Here is a 22,254-nt window from a genome sequence, read left to right as displayed (position 1 = left end):
TTTATTTATTTATGTATGTATTTATTTATTCATGTATTTATGTATTTATTTATTTATTATAAAGAAATGAGGTTTGCAGGGTTTTTTTTTTAAGATTTTTTATTTATTTATTCATGATACACACACACACACACACACACACACACAGATTGGCAGAGACACAGGCAGAGGGAGAAGCAGGCTCCATGCAGAGAGCCTGATGCGGGACTTGATCCTGGAACTCCAGGATCATGCCCTGGGTCAAACGCAGTCGCTGAACCGCTGAGCCACCCAGGGATCCCTTCTACCAAACATTTAAAGTAAGCCTAATACCTATTCTTCTAAAGCTGTTTCAAAAAACAGAAATGTGAAGATTTCCAAACTAGTTCTATGAGGCCAACATTACCTTGATCCCAAAACCAGACAAAGACTCAACCAAAAAAGGAGAATTACCAAAAAAGGTCAATATCCCTGATGAACATGGATGCCAAAATACTCACCAAGATACTAGCCAGTAGTATCCAACAGTACATTAAAAGGATTATTCACCACTACCAGATGGATTTATTCCTGGGCTGCAGAGGTGGTTCAACATTTGCAAATCAATCAATATGATACATCACATTAATAAAAGAAGGACAAGAGCCATATGATCCCCTCAATGTCTAAAAAAGCATTTGACAAAATACAGCATTGTGTCTTGATTAAGACTGTCCACAGTGTAGGTAGGAATAGAGGGATATACCTCTACATCATAAAAGCCAGCTATGAAAAGCCCACAGTGAATGTCACTCTCAATGGGAAAAAACTGAGAGCTTTTCCCCTAAGGTCAGGAATAAGGGATGGGATAACAGGGTAATGGGCATTAAGGAGGGCACAGGATATGATGAGTACTGGGTGTCATACACAACTGATAAGTCGTTGAACACTACATCTGAGACTAATGATGTACTATATGTTGGTTAATAGAATTTGAATTAAAAAAAAGAAGGTATATGAAGCATGTGAAAGGATGCACAATACTATCAGCCATTAGGAAAATGCAAATCAAAACCCATAATGAAATGTCATTTAATACCCACTATGATTACCGTTATGAAAAAAGCAAAAAATCACAAATGTTGGCAAAGATGTGGAGAAAATTGGAACCTTGTGCATTGCTGGTAGGAATGTAAAAACTGGAATCAGCCGCTGTGGAAAACAGTTGGCATGTCCTCAAAAAGTTATACCTAAAATTACCATATGACTCTGCAATTCTACTCCAAGCCACTAAATGGAATTCAAAACAGGATCTCAAACAGATACACAGATGTTCACGGCACTACTTTTTATAATAGCCAGAAAGTAAAACAACTCAAGAGTCCAAATCAAATATGGCATATCCATACAATTGAATAGTATTCAGCCAAAAAGGGAATAAAGTTTTAATTTATGCTAGAACCCAGATGAACCTTGAAAATATAGTCATAGAGACAGAAGGTAGAATTGAGGTTACTAGAGCCCAAGAGAGAAGTAAATGAGGAGTCATTGCTAAACGGACACAAAATCTCTGGTTGGGGTGATGAAAAGGTTTTGGAACTAGATATTCATGATCCTTATGCCATATTGTGAAGGTACTTAATGCCACTGAATCATATACCTAAAAATGGTTAAAATGGTAAATTTCATGTTTACCAAACTTCATGTTATGTCTACTTTTCTACTATAAAAAAAATAAAAGAGGGCTTCCCAGAAATTTAGATCACCCAAGAAGAAAAGAATGGAGAATGAGGAGAAAGAATCTTGATTTGACTTAGTTGAAATAATAAATTGAACAAATAAATAACAACAAAAATGTATAGAATATTAGATGGTATAAGTGTATGGAGGAAACAAACAGGGAAGGGGAAAGAGAATGTAGAGAAGAGTTATTTTTTAACTGGGAGAGTCAAGGAAGACCTCACAAAGAAGGTGGTAAAAGAGCAAGCCATCTGGCAAAGAACATTCTAGGTAGAGAAAAGCAAGTACAAAAGCCTTGAAGGAGGAATGTGCCTGGTATATTCAAGAAACAGGAAGGAGGCTGGTGGTGTGGTTAGAATGGCACAAGCAACATAGAAAATTCTAGGATATGAAATCAGGGAGAAAGCAGAACCAGACAACATAGGCAGCTTTACTGGCCATCTTTTACTCTAAATGGGACAAATAAGCAGATTGACGTGATCTAATTCATGTTTTCTGTTTAAAAGCATCATTTGGCTCCCATGCAGTGAATTGACTCTCGAGAAGGGTGGAAACTTGGTGACCAGTCACCAGAAGCTATTGAGAAATGATGACTGTGTGGATTGGAGTGGGAAGTGCAAGAGGGTGAGAAAAAGCAAGCAAATGTGGATATAATCTTAGCCAATGTAATTCCCCTTCAGGTTAGCTAAGGGAAGTGAGCAAATGTGGATTTGTTTTCAGCCTATGTAATTCCCCTTCAGATTGGCTATGGAATAAAGATCAAAGATAACTTTGAGGTTTAGGGGCTAGTCAACCAGAGGATAGAGTTGCCATCTGCTATGACTGGGGAAGACTGAGGGAGGAGGAGGAAGGGATGGTAAGGAACTAGTTGGAGTTGGGTTTTTAATTAAGAATTAAAGAATCCTGACTAATACTAGGGTGGTCAAAGAAGTTTTCATAAAGTAAGGCAGATTGTAGTGAACAAGGAGTCTATGAATTTCTAAAGGAAATACTTTGGGATAGTCCTCAAACTATAATGTGTATGCAAATAACCCCAGGGATTTTCATAAAATGCAGATAATGTAGACAGTAGATCTAAACAGGGAACCTAAGAGGCTGCATTTATAATTGCTCAGGTAATGCCAATGCTGCTAGTCTCAGATCAGGAGCAGGAAAAGAGAAGAAAAATAATCCTTTGCTGGGAGATGGGAGATGAATTAATGAGCAAAGATATAGGCAAACATGTAGCTAGATCTAAACAAATATATGTTTAATGCTAATTTAGAGGATTAAGAAAAGGATAAAACTAAGAAGCAGGAAATAATGACATTTAGGTTGGGATGACCAGAATTAAAGGGTTCAAAGTTTGTTATATTGTTTTGGAGGGAAGATACTAACCTTGGATATTGTTAAGTATGCTTCAAGGGTGATCACTAAGAGAACAGAAATAGACAACGCTATTTCCAAGCTAGTAGAGAGGATAAAATGGAATACGATCATATACAAGTTAACATTTTTTTTAAAACCTTAATGTAAAAAACGAAAGGCGTCAAAGAAGCAAAATAGCATATGAAAAAGAAAAAGAAAAAATAGAAATTGGAAACAAGTAGATATGTTACTAATTTAGTAAATGTAAATGGGTTGAACTAGCCTATTATAGATTGGATTAAAAAATAGAAATAAAATCAGAGATAAACTACAAGAGACAACATATCTAAAACATAAGAACATGAAAAGATGATAGAAAAAAGTGATAGAAAAAAGGCAAATTATCCATGTTAGTAACCTGGTTGCAAAATACTATAGTATTGCAAAATGTTATTGCAAGAAACTGGGCAAAACACAGAAGAGATTTCTCTGCATGATTTCTTATAATTGCATATGCAATTATCTCAATAAAATTTCAACTAGAAAAAAAAATCAGGCAAATATCAACTAAAAGATAACTGTGGTAAGTTTTAAACTTTATTTGGCATCACAATCACCTGGAGAGTTTGTTAATTCAGTAAGTCTGAAGTTTCTGATTCAATAGGTCAAAGGTGGGACCCAAGATTTTGCATTTCTAACAAGTTCCCAGGTAGTTTTGGTGCCGCTGATTGGAGACCACACTTTTAAGAACCCTGGTATGAGGCTCCCTGCACGGAGCCTGCTTCTCCCTCTGCCTATGTTTCTGCCTCTCTCTGTGTCTCTCATGAATAAATAAATAAAATCTTAAAAAGAAAAACAAACCCGTTATGATAGAATAAGCCCCTAAGTACTATCATTCATTTTGGTCATCTTACCTAAAATATCTCTCCAATTATTTCTGAGGGAGTTAAGAACTGGAATATTTTAAAACAAATTCACTTCACCTGTAAATACTTTTTAAAAGATTTTACTTATATATTTGAGAGAGAGAAATAGCGAGAAAGAACAAGAGCAGGGATGGGGGAGGAGAAGCAGGATCCCCACTGAACAGGGAATCCAATGTAGGGCTCAATTGCAGGACCTGAGATCATGACCTGAGCTGAAGGCAGACAGTTAACTGACTGAGCCACTCAGCCCACCCCCCCCCCAACCTGTAAACATTTTAAAAAATATACTTAGAGGTGTCTGGGTGGCTCAGCCAATTAAGCGTCAGACTCTTGGTTTCCACTCAGGTGGAAGGGTAGTGAGATCAAACCCCACATCAGGCTCAGAGCTCAGCAGAGTCTACTGAAAATTCTCTCTTTCCTTCTCTCCATGTCCCTCCTCCTGCTTAAACATACATATACACACACACACTCTCTCTCTCAAATAAGTAAGCAAATAAATAAATAAATAAATAAATAAATAAATAAATAAATAAAATCTTAAAAATATGTTTAAATGGGGGCATATGGGTGATTCCATCAGTTGGGTATCTGGCTCTTGAGTTCAGCTCCGGTCATAATCACGAGGTCCAGGGATTGAGCCCTAGGATGGGCTCCATGCTCACCTGGGAGTCTGCTGGAGATCCTCTCCTCCATCCACCTCTGCCCTTCCCCCTGCCCCATGGACCTGTGTACACTCTCTCTCAAATAAATCTGTAATATATATATATTTAAACAATGTAAGAATCTTAATTTATCACATAAAAATAGAAGCCTATATTCAATAACTTGAGAATACTCACTCATCTCAAGCACTCATAGAACATTAATAAAAATTGACATAGAATATTTCTAAAACCTGACCACTTTTCAGTCCATAAATCATGTTTCAACAACTTTCGGACAATTGGTATTATATGGAATATTTTCTCTGAACAAAATGCAGTTAAATTAGAAGTCAACAACAAAATTTTTCTTTCTCTTTCTATATTAAAGATGAAAAAGTATTGGGATGCCTGTGTGGCTCAGTGGTTGAGGGTCTACCTTCTGCTCAGGGCATGATCCCAGGGTCCCAGGTTTGAGTCCCACATGGGGCTCCCCACTTGTAGTCTGCTTCTCCCTCTGTCTATGTCTCTGTCTCTCTCTCTGTCTCTCATGAATAAATAAGTAAAGTCTTTAAGAAAAAAAAGATGAAAAGATAGAGAAATCAATTTTAATCTCCAGAGATCTCAGTATTTGAATATAATCTTCTAAGTGACTTCTATTTTCCAGCCATAACTCTACAGCATGGAAGCATATAACAGCTAGCCATCTGTGCCATGCAGGTGTACTGAATTACTGAGTAAAATATACTCATTATTTGGGTTGCAGTGAAATGAAGCACAAAAGCTATTGGCCTAGAAAAACTTTAACCCATGTGTATCAGGAGACAGTTTTGAGAAAGCTCAGATTAGTATTGTTAGTAATAGAAAAAACTGAAAACAAACCAAATATCCATTGATTGGTGAAAGTATATGGTATATTAACACAATAGGATATTATATAACAGCAGAAATGAATGAACTACAGCTCCATACAACAATGTGGATGAACTTTAGAAACATAATATTGAGTTGCAGAAGCAACTTACAGAAAGCATGATAAGGTATGATGTTATTTTTTGGAAGTTCTAAAAAGAAATAAATAAGAAATTGTTTAAGAAAATATATACCAAACAAAACTATTGAAATAGATATGGAAATGATAAATTTAGATTAGTGTTCTTTTTCTCCAGGGAGAGAGGCAGGCAAACAGGATAGGAAGGGAGTGGCATAAATACATGCAAAGATATTGGTAATGTTTATTAACCAAGTGAAGTTCCAGGTTGAAGTTTGTCTGTTTTAATTGTTGAATTTCGTTACACCCAATGTTTTTTTGAACAAATATTACATGATAAAATTGTTTTAAAAGAAAAACTCTGATTTTATAAACAAGAAGTAATACTATTGAAATTCCAATTTTAGGAAACAAAAGCATTCAGTGAATTTTCATTCTACTTCAAAGAAAATCTCCAAGTCTAAGATCCTTGAGAGGATAAGATCCTTGAGCCTTCCGATCTTCCTATTTTCCTTTCCCAGGAGAATGTCCCTCTCAGTCACTTAACACCTAGGAAATATAGTTAGGTCCCCTCCTGGACAATGCAAGTAAGTTGGCATAGTTTTTGTTGTCCAAGTCTCCTTCTCTTCCATCTCTAAAGAATTGTTTCAAATCTGCATGGCTCTCATTATTTTCGAAGTGTTCTGATGCTTTGGGTGGGAAAAGACTGTTTTATTTTATTTATCTATTCATGAGAGACGTAGAGACACAGGCAGAGAAAGAAGCAGGCTCCACGCAGAGAGCCCAACATGGGACTCCATCCCAGGACTTCCAGGGAGTCGCCCTGGACGCTAAACCGCTGAGCCACCCAGGGATCCCCTGGGAAAAGACCGTTTTAAAGTTTATTGGGTGAGGTGCCTGGCTGGCTCAGTCAGTAGAGCATGGTGTTGGGGTTGTGAGTTTGAGCCCCACATTGGGTGATCACTTAAAAATAAAATATTAAAAAATAATAATTCAAAAATACAATTAAAAAATAATAATAGAGGTTATTAGGTAAGTCTCCTTGCATTCCTCCAGCCATGAATCTTTTTTTTTTACCTGATTACAGAAACAATACACATTAATTGATTACAAAAAAATAGAGATTAAAAGCATTTATAATCTCATGACCAAATGATAATCACCATTTCTTTTTTGGCCTATTTCCTTTCTTTTCTTTTTTTTAAATTTTTTTTCCTATTTCCTTTCTGTCTCATTTCTGAGTATTGAAAACCTACTGTTTTTTTGTTTATTTTAAGAAATGAGATCAGACTTATGGACACTTTTGAAGACATGAAGTTGAATTAAGGGAATGAGTATAGATTAAAAAAAAGAGAGGATCAAAGACTGATTCTTAGCCTGGGGAAAATGAAAGTTTGGGCTGAAGAGGAACCAATGAGAGACTGAGAAAGAGCAGCCAGTGAAGTGGAAGGAAAACCAAGAGAAAAAAAAGGTGTTTCAAGAATGCTGAGTCACTTGTTATTGATAGGTCAAGAGAAATGGTCATAGGATTTAGCAATATAGAACTCACTGGTGATCATGAACTGTTTCCAAGAACAGTGTGGGCAAAAGCCTGACTGAAGTGGGTCCAGGAAAAACTAAGAGGAAAGGAAGTAGAATTAGAGAAACAGACAAGTCTTTGAAAGGGTTTTGCCATAAAGGAAAGGTGAAAAATGTGGGAGTGGTTGAAGGAAGTGTTTTTTGTTTGTTATTAAAGCAAGACAAATACCAACATGTTTGAATGTGTAGACATTCTTTTCTGGTTGTGCTTATTTCTTGGTGAATTAAAAAGAGATGTCATCATCTGAGAGTGGAGGTGGAAAAAATATTGGCAGTTTAAGGAGCCAAGAAAAGGTATGAAATAGTCGTCTACGAGAGTGAGAAAATGAATTCGCTAAAGAAATATAGTATGATTGCCAGGCATCATCAATGATCCACCTGACGTTCACAGTCATGAATTAAAAATGAGAGCATTTGGTGCGGTTATGTGTTTTACCCTAGGCACGTTGAATTACCTGGGTGTAGATACAGAGTAGGCAGTGACATAAATGAGATTAAAACTCAGATTTTGGTCAAATGAACAATAATTTTCAACAGTTTTATAGTTGCATTCTTCCTCAAATTATTTCTCCCATCGAAAATAGGATGAAACATATTTCTGGCCTAGGAGTGTGACAATGGTACGCCATCTTTGGCACTTCATCTTGTTCATGTCCACGCAATGACCTCCCTCAGGGCTACGTGTTTCAGCCCCCTCAGAGATTGATGTATGCCCTGATTGGAATGAAGGAAGGTTTGTTCTGATCTTCCCTAAAGTTCCTTAGATAACTAGTAGAGATAACATAGTCTCTTCCCCTCCTTCGCCTCTGGCTCTCAGATGGTGCACGAGGTCTGCTACATGTTAAACCCTTGACCTCACCTCAGTGACCTCTGCACATCCCTTCCTTTATAAAATTTGTGGATTAAGTTCCAGACTTTGAGGAGAGTAGCTGCACAGCACCTGCATCATTGTCTGCCTGGTCTCCATGCCCTCCACTCCTGTCAGTAAGTTATCCGGAATAAAACCCACGTGTAAATGATATGAAGTAGCTTCCTTAGCTTTCTGGTCACATAGTGCCTTTCAGTTTGGAGGATACTTAACGTTCTTCTTTCACCTTCTAACATCTACCAATATAAAATTTTATCCATATGTGCTCAATATTTGCCTCCTCAATCTAGTCTTTCAGTTTTATGGTCATCAGTTTTGCTGTCTAGCCAATTCTTCCTCACTCCTCAGTTTGATTCCTCAGTCAATGCCCCCAAATTTTTTAAAAGATTTTTTATCCATTTATTTGAGAGAGAGGGAGAGAGAGACAGCATGAGCAGGGGGAGGGGCAGAGAGAAAGGGAGAAGCAGGCTAAACAGGGAGCCCGATGCAGGGCTTGATCCCAGGACCCTGGATCATGACCTGAGCCAAGGCAGATGCTTAGCTGACAGAGCCAACCACGGCCTGAGGAAGCTCATTGTTAATCTGATAAAACTGGGATCCCTGGGTGGCGCAGCGGTTTGGCGCCTGCCTTTGGCCCAGGGCGCGATCCTGGAGACCCGGGATCGAATCCCACGTAGGGCTCCCGGTGCATGGATCCTGCTTCTCCCTCTGCCTGTGTCTCTGCCTCTCTCTCTGTGTGACTATCATAAATAAATAAAAATTAAAAAAACGAAAAAAAACAAAAACAAAACTGGAATTTCAGGAAGGTAAAACTTAATGGAAGAACAGAGGGAGGGCACCCGGTGGTTCATGGTTGAGCATCTGCCTTTGGCTCAGGTTGTGATCCCAGGGTCCTGGGATCGAGTCCTGCATCAGGCTTCTTGCAGGAAGCCTGCTTCTCCCTCTGCCTGTCTCTGTCTCTCTCTCATGAATAAATAAATAAAATCCTAAAAAAAAAAAAAAAAAAAAAAAAGAACAGACTGAGAGGAAAAAATGCTGATGAGACCCATGGTAATAGAAATTTAAGTGAGATAAAATTGGCTATATTTAATCACCTACACATTTAATATGTATAATGCAAAAAAATCTTTTTTATCAAGACAATCCACACTGGTAGTATGCCTCTTAGGTTTCCATTTGTTCAAATGGTCTTCAATGCACAGTAATATCTTGATTTTTTAAGTAATTTTAAGTAATGTGTGAAATGAGTGGTTTTTAAGTCATTTGACAAGTTGATTTTTAAAATCTGAATCATTAATATGATTAATGTATAAAGAAAATCTGAAGTAACTGCTTCATTGCCCAGATACAGTAAGTAGTTTATCTGAGTTTTAATTAAAAACTAGGTGCCCTTTGGGACCCTAAAACAGCAAATTCCAACTCTGATTCTAATCACTATATTGTATCTATATTTGTTTTGGAAACATATAAAAACTAGTACATGACATAAACCAGGAAAGAGTCAACCCTTGGAATCCTTAGGGGTTGGAGGAGAATTGTGTTCCTGAGCATTTTGTTGCCGTTTACCTTGTGTCCAGAGCCACTGAGGAATAGGAGCCTGGGAGGGCCAGACTTCCTGCAGTGTTTCTTTTTTTTTTTTTCCTCCTCCTTAAGTAGGCTCCACACCCAGCATGGAGTGAACTCACAACCATGAAATTGAGACCTGAGATTAAGAGTTTGAACTCACAACCATGAAACTGAGACCTGAGATTAAGAGTCTATACTATGGCACTTAACCAACTGAGGCACTAAGGCACCTGATTCTTGAACAGCATCATTCAGTCTTCAGATTAACTGTGAAGGGCCTGAGCCATGAAAAAGAGGCAAGTCTGATAGCTCCTTCCAGTGAATCCCAGAGGGCCACCTTGGAAGGGGTATGGTAGAGCAAGCAATTCTCCATGGGAAAAGATCCTCAGTAATAGTGAAGTGAAAGTTTGAAAGTTCTCCAGGGAGACCAGGCCCAGCTTTGCGTAGACACTTTGGGTTATGCAAAAGTTGAGGGATCCTACTTCCTGGAAATTTTAATTGGGTCTAGTGAGCATCCTATATAGAGGATGCTATTTTTCTTAGAACTTCTCTTGTCCTCTCTCCTTCCTCCACTATCTCTAATGGATTTTCTAAAACTCTTGTATTGATCTATGGCCAAACTACATTTCATACATATACAATACTATTTGTATCAGTCAGGGTTCTCCAAAGAAACAGAACCAATAGGATACACACACACACACACACACACACACACACACACACACATTTCCTTTATTTTAAGGAGTTGGCTTATGTGATTTGGAGGATTGGCTAGTCTGAAATGTGTAGGGCAGCCTGGCAGGCTGGAGATTCACACAGGAGTTGATGTTGCAGTCTTGAGTCCAAAATTTGTAAGGCAGCTGCAGACTAAAAAGTCAAGCAGGATTTTATGCTGCATACTTGAGGTGGAACTTCTTCTCCAGGAAGCTTCAGTTTTTACTCTTAAGGCCATCAACTGATTAGATGAGGCCTACTCACATTATCGATGGTAATCACTTTTACTTAAAGCCAACCAACTATAGATGTTAACCACATCTACAAAATACCCTCACAGTAGCACCTATATTTGTATTTGATTAAATAATTGGATACCATAGTCTAGCCATGTTGACACATAAGACAAACCATCATACCCCTACCATAAAAATAATTATAAAAATAGCTACGCTTTATTATGTATAGCTAGGTATACATGCTAAGCACTTCACATGAACTATGCATATATTTTTTAATTGGGGTATAATTGACATACAGTGTTATATTAGTTGCAAGTGTACAACATAATGATTTGACAATTCCGTCATTACTCACGGCTCACCACAATAAATGTAGTCACCATCTGTCATCAGTCAATGTTATTGTAATATTGACTATATTCCCTATGCCGTACTTTTCATCTTTGGAATTTATTTATTTTATAACTGGAAGTTTGTACCTCTTAATCCCCTTTATTTATTCTATCCATCCCCCTTCTCATCTTGCCTCTGGCAGCCACCAGTTTGTTCTTCGTATTTAAGAATCTGGGGATTTTTTTTGTTTGTTTTTTTGTTTGTTCATTTGTTTTGTGAAGTATATTACTTAATACTCATAACTCCATGAAGTAGTATTAATCTTTCTTTTACAGATAAAAAACCCCCTGAGGTTTAGAGCAGTTAGGCAATTTGCTAAAGTCACACAGTGAGTAAGCCATTGAGTCAGGACTCAAACATAAGCCTGTCTAACTCCTGACAAGTCTGTGATTTAGGAAATCTCTTTGGTCTCCAACAGATCTCCTATGCTTGCTCAGTCTCCAAGACTCTAGTGAAATCATGGAAACTACATCAAAGCTGAGAGCCATGGGTCTGAGTGGGGCCGCCATACTCATTGTGAGCCTCAGTTCTAATCCTGTTTCCAGGACCACCTGCATTTGCCAGATAATTCCAACAGCGTGGGTAAGCAATCTAAGGGAGGTAGATAGGGAAGCCTAACCACTCACCCTGCCTTCTAAGACAACACCTGCAGACAGCAGTTTCCACTCTTCATGTTGACTTGTCTCATTACCCAGACTCATAATCTGCTACAATATCAGGATTTTGCAAATGGACTCTCTTAACTCTGACATTTTAATCATTAAACCTTTTCATTTGTCCTTGGAATACTCTCTTCTCAATATTCTAATTGTTTTTTATGATTATCAGAAGTCCATTGCCCCCCATATTTTCTCCTTTATAATCTCATTCAAAATCCCTCTTCTTAGGAAAGAGGGATTATTCTAAGAATTATTCACTCCATTATGTTCCCCAGCAGTATTTATTTATATTTATTTTTGAGCAAAATTCTTACCTAAGCAGCCAGATTTCAAATATTCCAGATATTTATGGAATATTAGCCACCAGTGAGGGAAACATTTAATAGCTATGAAGCCCTCCAGTTGCAATCCTGAAGAATCCCTTTTACCACTTGCCTGCTTTGTTTATATCTAGTGCTATTCAAGAGAAACTCCCTTTAGGCCCTAACACTTTCTCCATATTGATTTCAAGAGATAAACCTGAAAACCAAGAAGATGATGAAACATCCGAGTAAAAATTAGGTGTATGTGTATTTCCATCAATACTACTAATAAGAAAGAGCAACTGGGTGGCTCAGTTGGTTAAGTATCTACTGTCAGCTAAGGTCCTGATCTCAGGATTCTGGAATCGAGTCTGCATAGGGCTTCCTGCTCGGTGGGAAGTCTGCTTCTCCATCTCTCTCTGCCTACCCCCTACTTGTGCTCCTTTCTCTCTCTGAAATAAATAAAATCTTTTTAAAAAAATAAGAAACACTGAGTATTCTCTAATCCTCATAGTAACTCCTGCAGGTAGATACTATTATTATTGTCATTTTCCAGATAAAGAACTTAAGGGTCAGAGAGGTAGTGACCCTCTCTGAAGCCATGTTGAAATGGAGAAACTGCTCACTCTGAAGCCTAGGACTTAACAGGTATAGCTAAACATCCAACCCAGAGAACAGGATGCAAAAGAATCGAGTATGAAAGCAACATAAATTAGTTTTCATACCCTAAAAAAAACTTTCAACATAAATCTGGAGAGATTTGACAACATTAATTCTTAGGTGCATTGAAATTCCAGTCTTACATCCTGTTTTCTAATAGTTACCTACATTTTTTTTCAAATTTTTATTTAAATTCAATTTAGTTAACATATATTGTATCATTAGTTACTGCAGTAGAATTTAGTGATTCTTCAGTTGTATATAACACCCAGTGCTCATCTCATCATGTGCCCTCCTTATGGCATAATCCTCCTTAATCCAGTTACCCCACCCCCCACTCTTTCCCCTCCAGCAGCCCTCAGTTTGTTTCCTAGAGTTCAGTGTTTCTTATGGTTTGCCTCTATCTCTATTTTCATCTTATTTTATTTTTCATTCCCTTTCTTTTTTTTTTTTTTAAGATTTATTTATTTATTCATTCAGAGAGAGAGAGAGAGAGAGAGGCAGAGACACAGGCAGAGGGAGAAGTGGGCTCCATGCAGAAAGCCCCACGCGGGACTCGATCAGGGTTTCCACGATCACGCCCTGGGCTGCACGCCCAGGTTCACCGCTGCGCCACCGGGCAGCCTTTCATTCCCTTTCTTTATGTTCACCTGTATTGTTTCTTAAATTCCACATATGAGTGAAATCATATTTTACTTAGCATATCCTCTAGTTCCATCCTCTAGTTCCATCCATGCCATTGCAAATGGAAACATTTCATTCTTTTTGATGGCTGAGTAATATTCCAATATGTATATATATTCCCTACCTCTTTTTTTTTTTTAGATTTTATTTATTTATTCATGAGAGAGAGAGAGACAGACAGAGAGAGAGAGGCAGAGACACAGGCAGAGGGAGAAGCAGGCTCCATGCAGGGAGGCCGATGTGGGAATCGATCCCGGATCTCCAGGATCACACCCTGGGCTGAAGGTGGCGCTAAACCGCTGAGCCACCGGGGCTGCCCCTCCCTAAATCTTTATCCATTCATCCTTCAATGGATATCTGGGCTCTTTCCACAGTTTGGCTAATCCACTGCTGCTATAAACATTGGCGTGCAGGTGCCCCTTCAAATCACTATGTTTTTATATTTTGGGTAAATATCTAGTAATGAGATTGCTGGGTCCAAGGGTAGCTCTATTTTTAGCTTTTTGAGGAAGCTCCATACTATTTTCCCGAGTAGCTGCACCAACTTGCATTTCCACCAATAGTGTAAGAGGGTTCCCTTCTCTGCATCCTTACCAACATCTGTTGTTTCTTGACTTGTTAATTTTAGCCATTCTGACCAATGTGAGGTGGTATGTCATTGTGGCTTTGGTTTGGATTCCCCTAATGCCAAGTGACATTGAGCTTTTTTTCCATGTCTTCATATGTCTTCTTTGGAGAAATGCCTGTTCATGTTGTCTGCCCATATCTTGACTGGATTATTTGTTTTTTGGTTGTTGAGTTTGAGAACTTCTTTATAGATTTTGGATACTAGCTCTTTATCTGATAAGATATTTGCAAATATCTTATCCCATTCCATAGGTTACCTTTTAGTTTTGTTGATTGTTTCCTTTGCTGTGCAAAAGCTTTTTATCTTGATGAAATCCCAATAGTTCATTTTTGTTTTTGTTTTCCTTACCTCCAGAGACGTGTCTAGTAAGAAGTTGCTACAGCCAAGGTCAAAGAGGTTGCTGCCTGTGTTTTCCTCTAGGATTTTGACAGATTCTCTTCTCACATTTAAGTCTCTCATCCATTTTGAAATTATCTTTGTGTATGCTGTAAGAAAGTGGTCTAGTTTCATTCTTCCGCATGTGGTTGTCCAATTTTCCCAACATCATTTGTTGAAGAGACTGTCTTTTTCCCATTGGATATTCTTTCCTGCTTTGTCAAAGATTAGTCGACCATAGAGTTGAGGATTCATTTCTGGGTTCTCTATTCTGTTCCTTTGATCTATGTATCAGTTTTTTTTTTGCCAGTAACATACTGTCTTGATGATGACAGCTTTGTAATATAGCTTGAAGTCCAGAATTGTGATGCCACCACCTTTACTTTTCTTTATCAACATTCCTTCGGTTGTTCAATTTGGGGACTTTTGTGGTTCCATACAAATTTTAGGATTATTTGTTCCAGCTCTGTGAAAAATGCCAATGGTATTTTGATAGGGATTGCATTGAATGTGTATATTTCTTTGGGTGGCATAGACATTTTAACAATATTTGTTTTTCCAATCCATGGGCATGGAATGTTTTTCCATTTCTTTGTGTCTTCCTCAATTTCTTTCTTTTAAAAAATATTTTATTTATTATTATTTCATGAGAGACACAAGAAGAGAGGCAGAGGGAGAAGCAGGCTCTCTGCAAGGAGCCTGATGGGGACTTGATCCCAGGCCCCTGGGACCATGCCCTGAGCCAAAGGCAGATGCTCAACCACCTAGCCACCCAGGCACCCCCTCAATTTCTTTCATAAGTGTTTTATAGTTTTCAGAGTACAGATCCTTTACCTCTTTGGTTAGGTTTAGTTTTGTTTGTTTGTTTGTTTGTTTGTTTTTAGATTTTATTTTCTTTAACTAATCTCTACACCCAATGTGGGGCTCAAACTCACAACCCCAAGGTCAAGAGTCACACTCTCAACTGACTGAGTCAGCCAGATATTCCTGGTACCTACTTTAAAATAAGATATATTTGGGACGCCTGGGTGGCTCAGCGGTTGCATGTCTGCCTTTGGCTCAGGGTGTGATCCCAGAGTCCTGGGATCCAGTCCCACATCGGGCTTCCTGCATAGAGCCTGCTTCTCTTTCTGCCTATGTCTCTGCCTCTCTCTCTGTGTCTCTCATGAATAAATATTTTAGTATATGTGCTGCCGAAGCGAGCACGTCTCATGAATAAATAAAATCTTAAAAATAAAATAAACAAGATAATCTAAAAAAAATAAGATATATTTCTGCAAAAATTGGGGGGTGGGAGTTTTATTTTTATTTTTTTATTTTATTTTTTAAAATATATTTTTATTTACTTATTCCTGATAGACATAGAGACAGACGCAGAGACACAGGCAGAGGGAGAAGCAGGCTCCATGCAGGGAGCTCGACGTGGGACTCGATTCCGGGTCTCTAGGATCAGGCCCTGGGCCAAAGGCAGGGACTAAAACGCTGAGCTGGAGTGGGAGTTTTAAAAAACGGAACCAGTAGATTCTTTAAGGTAATGCCAAAAAAGCCAATTCTTATTACATGTTTTAAATTTCCAAGTGATAAAGTTAGGTGGTAGTTATCCTTCCTTTTAACTTGAACTGTCAGGCTTCAAGATTTGTGTCAGGCAGTGCTCTACCTTCCTAAAATAATTATCTTTGAGGATTATTTCAGATTCACCTGGGAACTCCCTTGACTCTCAGAGAGCTCAGTCCCTCTGTTTCTGATAGTTATAAAATCCAGTGTTCTAATCAGGATTTCTGCTAATTCCCAGTGTTTATGATTTCATGGTCATATCTGTCTTTGGCTCCTATTTTGGGGCTTGCTGTTTTTGTTCCTTTTTCATTGATACCTTCCCAGAACTCAGCCCTTCATAAGTTGTCACAAGAAATTTGCTTCCAACAACTTCTTGTGAATTTTAGTAGACTTTACTGAAGATATGTGGAGTCATTTAGAGGGGTGAACCCATAGAAAGCCACTGCAATGGCTTCACTCTTTTCTGTCGCCCTCTCCCTCTCTCTTGTCCACCCTATTCCCTCTCAGAAGAAAAGCAAATTCATCACCTGGCTTTCTACATAGCAATTTAGCAAGCTTGCTGCTTGAACATGTCATTAAGGTCTCACCCTTCACCAGCATCTTTACCAAGTATTTTCTCCAGTAAATACTGGGCTCTACCTGAGAGGAATTCTAGGAGAGAGAGAGAGAGAGAGAGAGAGAGAGAGAGAGAGAGAGAGAGAGAAAGTATATAGTCTTTTGTAGAAAAAAACTTACTTTGGGGGATCCCTGGGTGGCTCAGTGGTTTAGCTCCTGCCTTCGGCTCAGGGAGTGATCCTGGAGTCCCTGGATTGAGTCCCACATAGGGCTTCCTGCATGGAGCCTGCTTCTCCCTTGGCCTGTGTCTCTGCCTCTCTCTCTTTCTGTGTCTCTCATGAATAAATAAATAAAATCTTAAAAAAAGAAAAAAGAAAAAAACTTACTTTGTTATGGGGAAAATAATTTATGATTATTTACCAAATGTGTTGAGTAGCCTGGGTGGCTCTGTAGGTTTAAGTGTTAAGTGGCTACCTTTGGCTTGAGTCATGATCCCACAGTTCTGGGATAGAGTCCCTCATTGGGGCTCCCTGCTCTTCCCTCTTCCTCTACCCCTCCCCCTGCTCGTATGTGCTCTCTCTCTCTCTAATAAATACATAAAATCTTTAAAACAATAAAAACAACAAATGTATCAAGTAATGGGAATAGCAAAATGTAAAGTCTGTCATCTAGAAAGTCATGTGAATTTTACAGTCTTAGTGGACAGAAAGTTATTCTAAATTGTTTGGCTTTATTTTTTTTTTTTTTATTTTTTAATTTATTTATGATAGTCACACACACACAGAGAGAGAGGCAGAGACACAGGCAGAGGGAGAAGCAGGCTCCATGCACCGGGAGCCTGACGAGGGATTTGATCCTGGGTCCCCAGGATCACACCCTGGGCCAAAGGCAGGCGCCAAACCGCTGCGCCACCCAGGGATCCCAAATTGTTTGGCTTTAAAGCGAAGAGCTATTTTAGAAGTTTTTTACCTGAGCCTTTACCTATGATTTAATGCTTTAATGATCACTACTGTAATTAAAGAACCAATGAAGTACACACAGTAAAATAAAGGCAAACATTTCAGTTTAGTAGAGAAGTTAAAACTATACCTACTTGTGCCCAACTAATGCTGATCAGAACCTATTATTCCAATGTAAACATTGAAACTACACTTAAAGTTGGGCAAAGTTTAAGCATTCTCAATTGCATTTACTCAAAAACTAAAGATAAGACTGTAACCATCAAGCCAAGACAGGAAGCCAAATGTTGTGGGTCACTACAGATAATGAACTAGCAATGGCTTTAGGATTTCCACATAGCAGGGGCATGGGACAGACAGCTTTCTCAGTGGGGAAGTTAGGCTGAGGGGTAAGATCTTGAAGCTGCATTTACATGACACTTTAGAGAAATTGAGAAAATACTAATTGTCTATATCAACTACTGTGGTGCTAATGAAGATTTTGTGCATCCTAAACCTCATTCCCCCTCTTTGTTGCTACTCTGGCTCTGAGGCCCAAAATGGTCTAGAGTGTTTCTGGGTTGTTGGTTTCAAACTTGAAGCCATCTCAAAATTGATTCACTCCCTTAAGGTCTTTAAAATATGCAATTCACTACTACTGAGCCTTAGATATTCTTGAAAAGGCGTTCCATCCTGAGTTGGTCTTTGCCTCAACCAAAGACTGGCAGCACATATTAATGCATTAAAGAAAGGGACAAAAATTAGGAGACAATGGCCAGGAAGTACAATCAATTCCATACTAAAGAGAGAGTGTCCGGGCAGCCCTGGTGGCTCAGCGGTTTAAGTGCCACCTTCAGTCCAGGGCGTGATCCTGGAGACCCAGGATCAAGTCCCACATCAGGCTCCCTGCAAGGAGCCTGCTTCTCCCTCTGCCTGTGTCTCTGCCTCTCTCTCTCTCTCTCTCTCTCTCTCTCTCCCTGTGTGTGTGTGTCTCTCATGAATAAATAAATAAAATCTTTAAAAAAAAAAAGAGAGAGAGTGTCCATCTGTGTTATAAATTAAGATACAATGAACAGTTGTGGCACACGTAGAGATTGTGTCATATTTTAGGGCCAAATGCACAAATGTACATTAATATGACCTGCTTAATGTCCATAGAGTCTTGTTCTTACTTCCTGGTTTTAAGAAAACAGCACTTTGAATTGTAAAGTCATTTACTGACACCTACTGAGTCTATCATTAATCAGTTTCTGTTCCTAAGACATTCACCATGCTCCCCCAAACACACACACACACACACACACACACACACACACACACTCAAACTGACCCGCTCCTGCCCTTTGGCTATTGGAAATAGAGGAATCCTGACAAGCTTCTCCCAGCCTTTCACCTACATCCTCCTCTATTTCACAGTTTTGGGGACAGCAGCTAGTATCTGCCCTCTCCTTCAGGTACACTTAGGTGTAGAGGAGTTGGTCACTAGTTCATTTTGCTATTTGTCTTTTGCTTCTTGAAATACAGTTTTATGTTCCGGCAGCTTTCTGATTGCACTCCTCCTTCTGGTGCACAGAGGCACTGCAAGCAATATCCGACCAGCCAGAATCAGCTGTAAACTTCTATATGTCAACAAATACTTCACATAAAATTGAAAGGTGAACAACAAACCAGGAGGGAAAGATTTAATGTTCTTGTTACATTAAAAAAAAACCTACTTATGAATCAAAAGGGCAAGACACTAACAATCCAATAGTAAAATTGACAAAGATTGCAAACAGGTAGTTCAAAAGGGTTGTTCAGGTGGTATTTGCAAAGGTCAAAATTTTAACCCATATCTATTCAACTGCACAGAAGGAGGAATATTTGAAAAAAATTTGGTTAAGAATCAGAACATTTGGGCAGCCCCGGTGGCCCAGCGGTTTAGCGCCGCCCTCAGCCCAGGGTGTGATCCGGGAGACCGGGATCGAGTCCCACGTCGGGCTCCCTGCATGGAGCCTGCTTCTCCCTCTCCCTCTGCCTGTGTCTCTCTGTGTCTCTGCCTCTCTCTCTCTCTCTCTCTCTGTCATGAATAAATTAATAAAAAATCTTAAAAAAAAGAAAAAAGAATCAGAACATTTAAGATGTGTGATCAGAATACATGTATTGAATTTTTTATTGGTACTTTAAATTTTATTCAATATAATTGTTTAATAGTGAAGAAGAAAAAAGAGCAAGAATTCAGTCCTTCTTGAAGTCAGGGTTTGAAGAGGTTTTTTTTTTTTTTTTTTTTTTTTGAAGAGGTGTTTATCAAAGATGGAGAAGAGCCACCAGAGGTAAAGTCTGGAGAGAAATTGGATTTTTTTTTTTTAGCATAACTAAGCATAACTTGTATTTAACATGAACCCAAGAAAAGTGCAGCTATTGTATAGGACAGTTCCATACACATCAATATTTTTGTTGTTGTAATTATTTTATAATTTCTCCAAAATTGGTTTAATTAGCATGGCAGATTATATTCTTAAAAGATATCAAAAGATGTTGCCCATTCTGCATGTGTTTCTAGAACCATGCCACTCCCCCATTAAGAGGTGAAATCCATGTCTCTTCTACTCTTGGATGACCTTTGTGACTGCCTTGACTAGCAGAGTACTATAGAAATCACACTATGCCATTACTTCTACCTTGTTCTCTTAGAATACTCAGCCTTGGAACTTAGCCATCATTCTGTGAAGAAGCTCAAGAAGTCACAGAGAGCACACATGGAGAACAACCAAGCTCCTAGCCAATACCAAGCTCCAACTTACCAGCCATGTGAATGATCATCTTGAATATGGATCCTTCCAGCCCCAGCTGAGCTGCTTTAGCTGTTGCCAAATGGAGCCAGAAAGAAGCCTTCCAAAGTGAGTTCTGTCCAAATTGCAGATTCATGAGCAAAACAAATGAGAGCTATTATTTTAATCCTCTATGCTTTGAGGTAGATTATTACATACCAATTGATAAATGGAATCATTAGAATAAATGATCAGATATTACGGAGTGCCTAACATATCATAATCATTTCATTTACTCAATTTATTTCATAACAAGTTTTGTTCTTCATGTTGAGGATACAGCACTGATTGCAACAGATAATGTCCCTTTTCTCCCTTCATGCAGCAGGAAGGGCAGACAGACTATAGGCAAATAAACAGATTTATAATTGCTATAGTGCTATAGAGAAAAAATAGGAAATGGGAAATCGAGAGCAATGGAGCATTCTAATTTAGATGGAATGGTTAGGAAACATCTTTATGAAAAAAAAAAAACAACAATTGAATAGAGAGTTGAAAGAAGCAAGGCAGCGCACCAAATGAGTATCTAGGGGATGTGCAGTCTAGGCAGAGGGAATAGTTAGTGCAAAGGCTCTGATATAGGAATGGCTTAGAGGCTGGTAAGTTGGAATAGAAAAAGCAAAGAATGGAAAAAGCAGAGATGAAGTTAGAGAAACATGGGGTGGGGGACAGAGCATATAGGGCTTCATAGGCTCTGGTGAGGACTTTGGCCATTGGAAGGGTTTGAGGATGAAAGTGACATATTCTTTTCTTTTTTTTAAATTACGGTAAGTGTACCCTTTAATCCCCATCTCCTATTTCTCCCATTCTCCCATCCACTTCCCCTCTGGTAACCATCAGTTTGGCCTCTGTAGATAAGACTCTGTTTCTTGGTTTCTCTCTCTCTTTACCTTTACTCTTTTTTGTTTGTTTGTTTCTTAAATTCCATATGAGTGAGGTCATATGGCATTTGTCTTTCTCTGACTGACTTATTTCACTTAGCATGATACTCTCTAGATTTTTAGCACAATTTTAGAGGCAGACTTAGATCTGAAAACTACACTGATGACAGCCATCCACTTTCCACTGTGATTGGCTGCAGCATCCACTTCTTCACTTGTAAAATGAGGCTAATAATGCTATCTACTAGACTAGTTATGAGATTAAATGAGATAATGTAAGAAATACCATAGACTCTGGCATATATTAAGTTTTCCATAGATGTTTGTTATTTATATTATGTAGAAACCCTACAGTCCCCTCTCTTACCCTTACTTACTAATCCGCCAGTCAAATCTGAGTCACTGAGATGATTCCGGTAGAGCAATACAACAGGAGGGGTCTTTTGAAGCAAAGAGACCTATTAAGAGGTTGATGCAATGATCCAGATAATAGATAATGGTAGCTTGGACAAGGACACGAGAAGTAGTGTATATTTTGCATATATATATATATATATATATTTAAAGAGTAGCCATGTACTTTGTGGATGTGGAACTTGATTAAAAAAGTGACATCAAGTATGACTCTAAAGTTTGGTGTTACTTTCTCTATAGCAAATGCGTCTTAAGTGCTTGTTCTGTTTCCTGCATCAGAGCTCCTAGGGTAGTTCTGTATATTCAAACACTCGTATAATGGCTATGATGTCAGTACTGAGTGCCCTTCAAGACACTGTGCCTTTAAGCACAGACTCTCGGAGATGCTGACACACAGAAATGCAGGAATGACTCAGAGCATTATGACCATCACTTTGAAGTTATCTGTAACAAATATAATTACACCTTTTTTGTTTGCAATCTTTCCTTAAAGAAGTTGACCTGGGAGATAGGTAGAATCCGGAAATTAGCTTTACTGCCATGTGCTATGGGGAGAATCAGCCACAATAATTTATGATGTTTCTCCCAAAGTACTTGATCAGCTCTCAATGGATCCCCCATATGTGCCCAAAGTTACTGAAGAGGGACACAAATATTATTAGTGTCATTTAACAAGTGGAATCTCAAAAGGATTTATGAAGTTAGTCATTAGTCATATTTTTAGCCTTGAAGAACAGGCAAAATAAGGCTATTACTTTTGATGATTTCAAGAATGATGTAGACACATACTTTTTTTTTTTTAACATTTATTCATTTATTCATGAGAC

This window comes from Canis lupus, chromosome 6 (assembly GCF_003254725.2).
Source record: "Canis lupus dingo isolate Sandy chromosome 6, ASM325472v2, whole genome shotgun sequence".
In the NCBI taxonomy this organism is placed as follows: domain Eukaryota; kingdom Metazoa; phylum Chordata; class Mammalia; order Carnivora; family Canidae; genus Canis; species Canis lupus.
Note: the sequence above shows the minus strand (reverse complement) of the source record.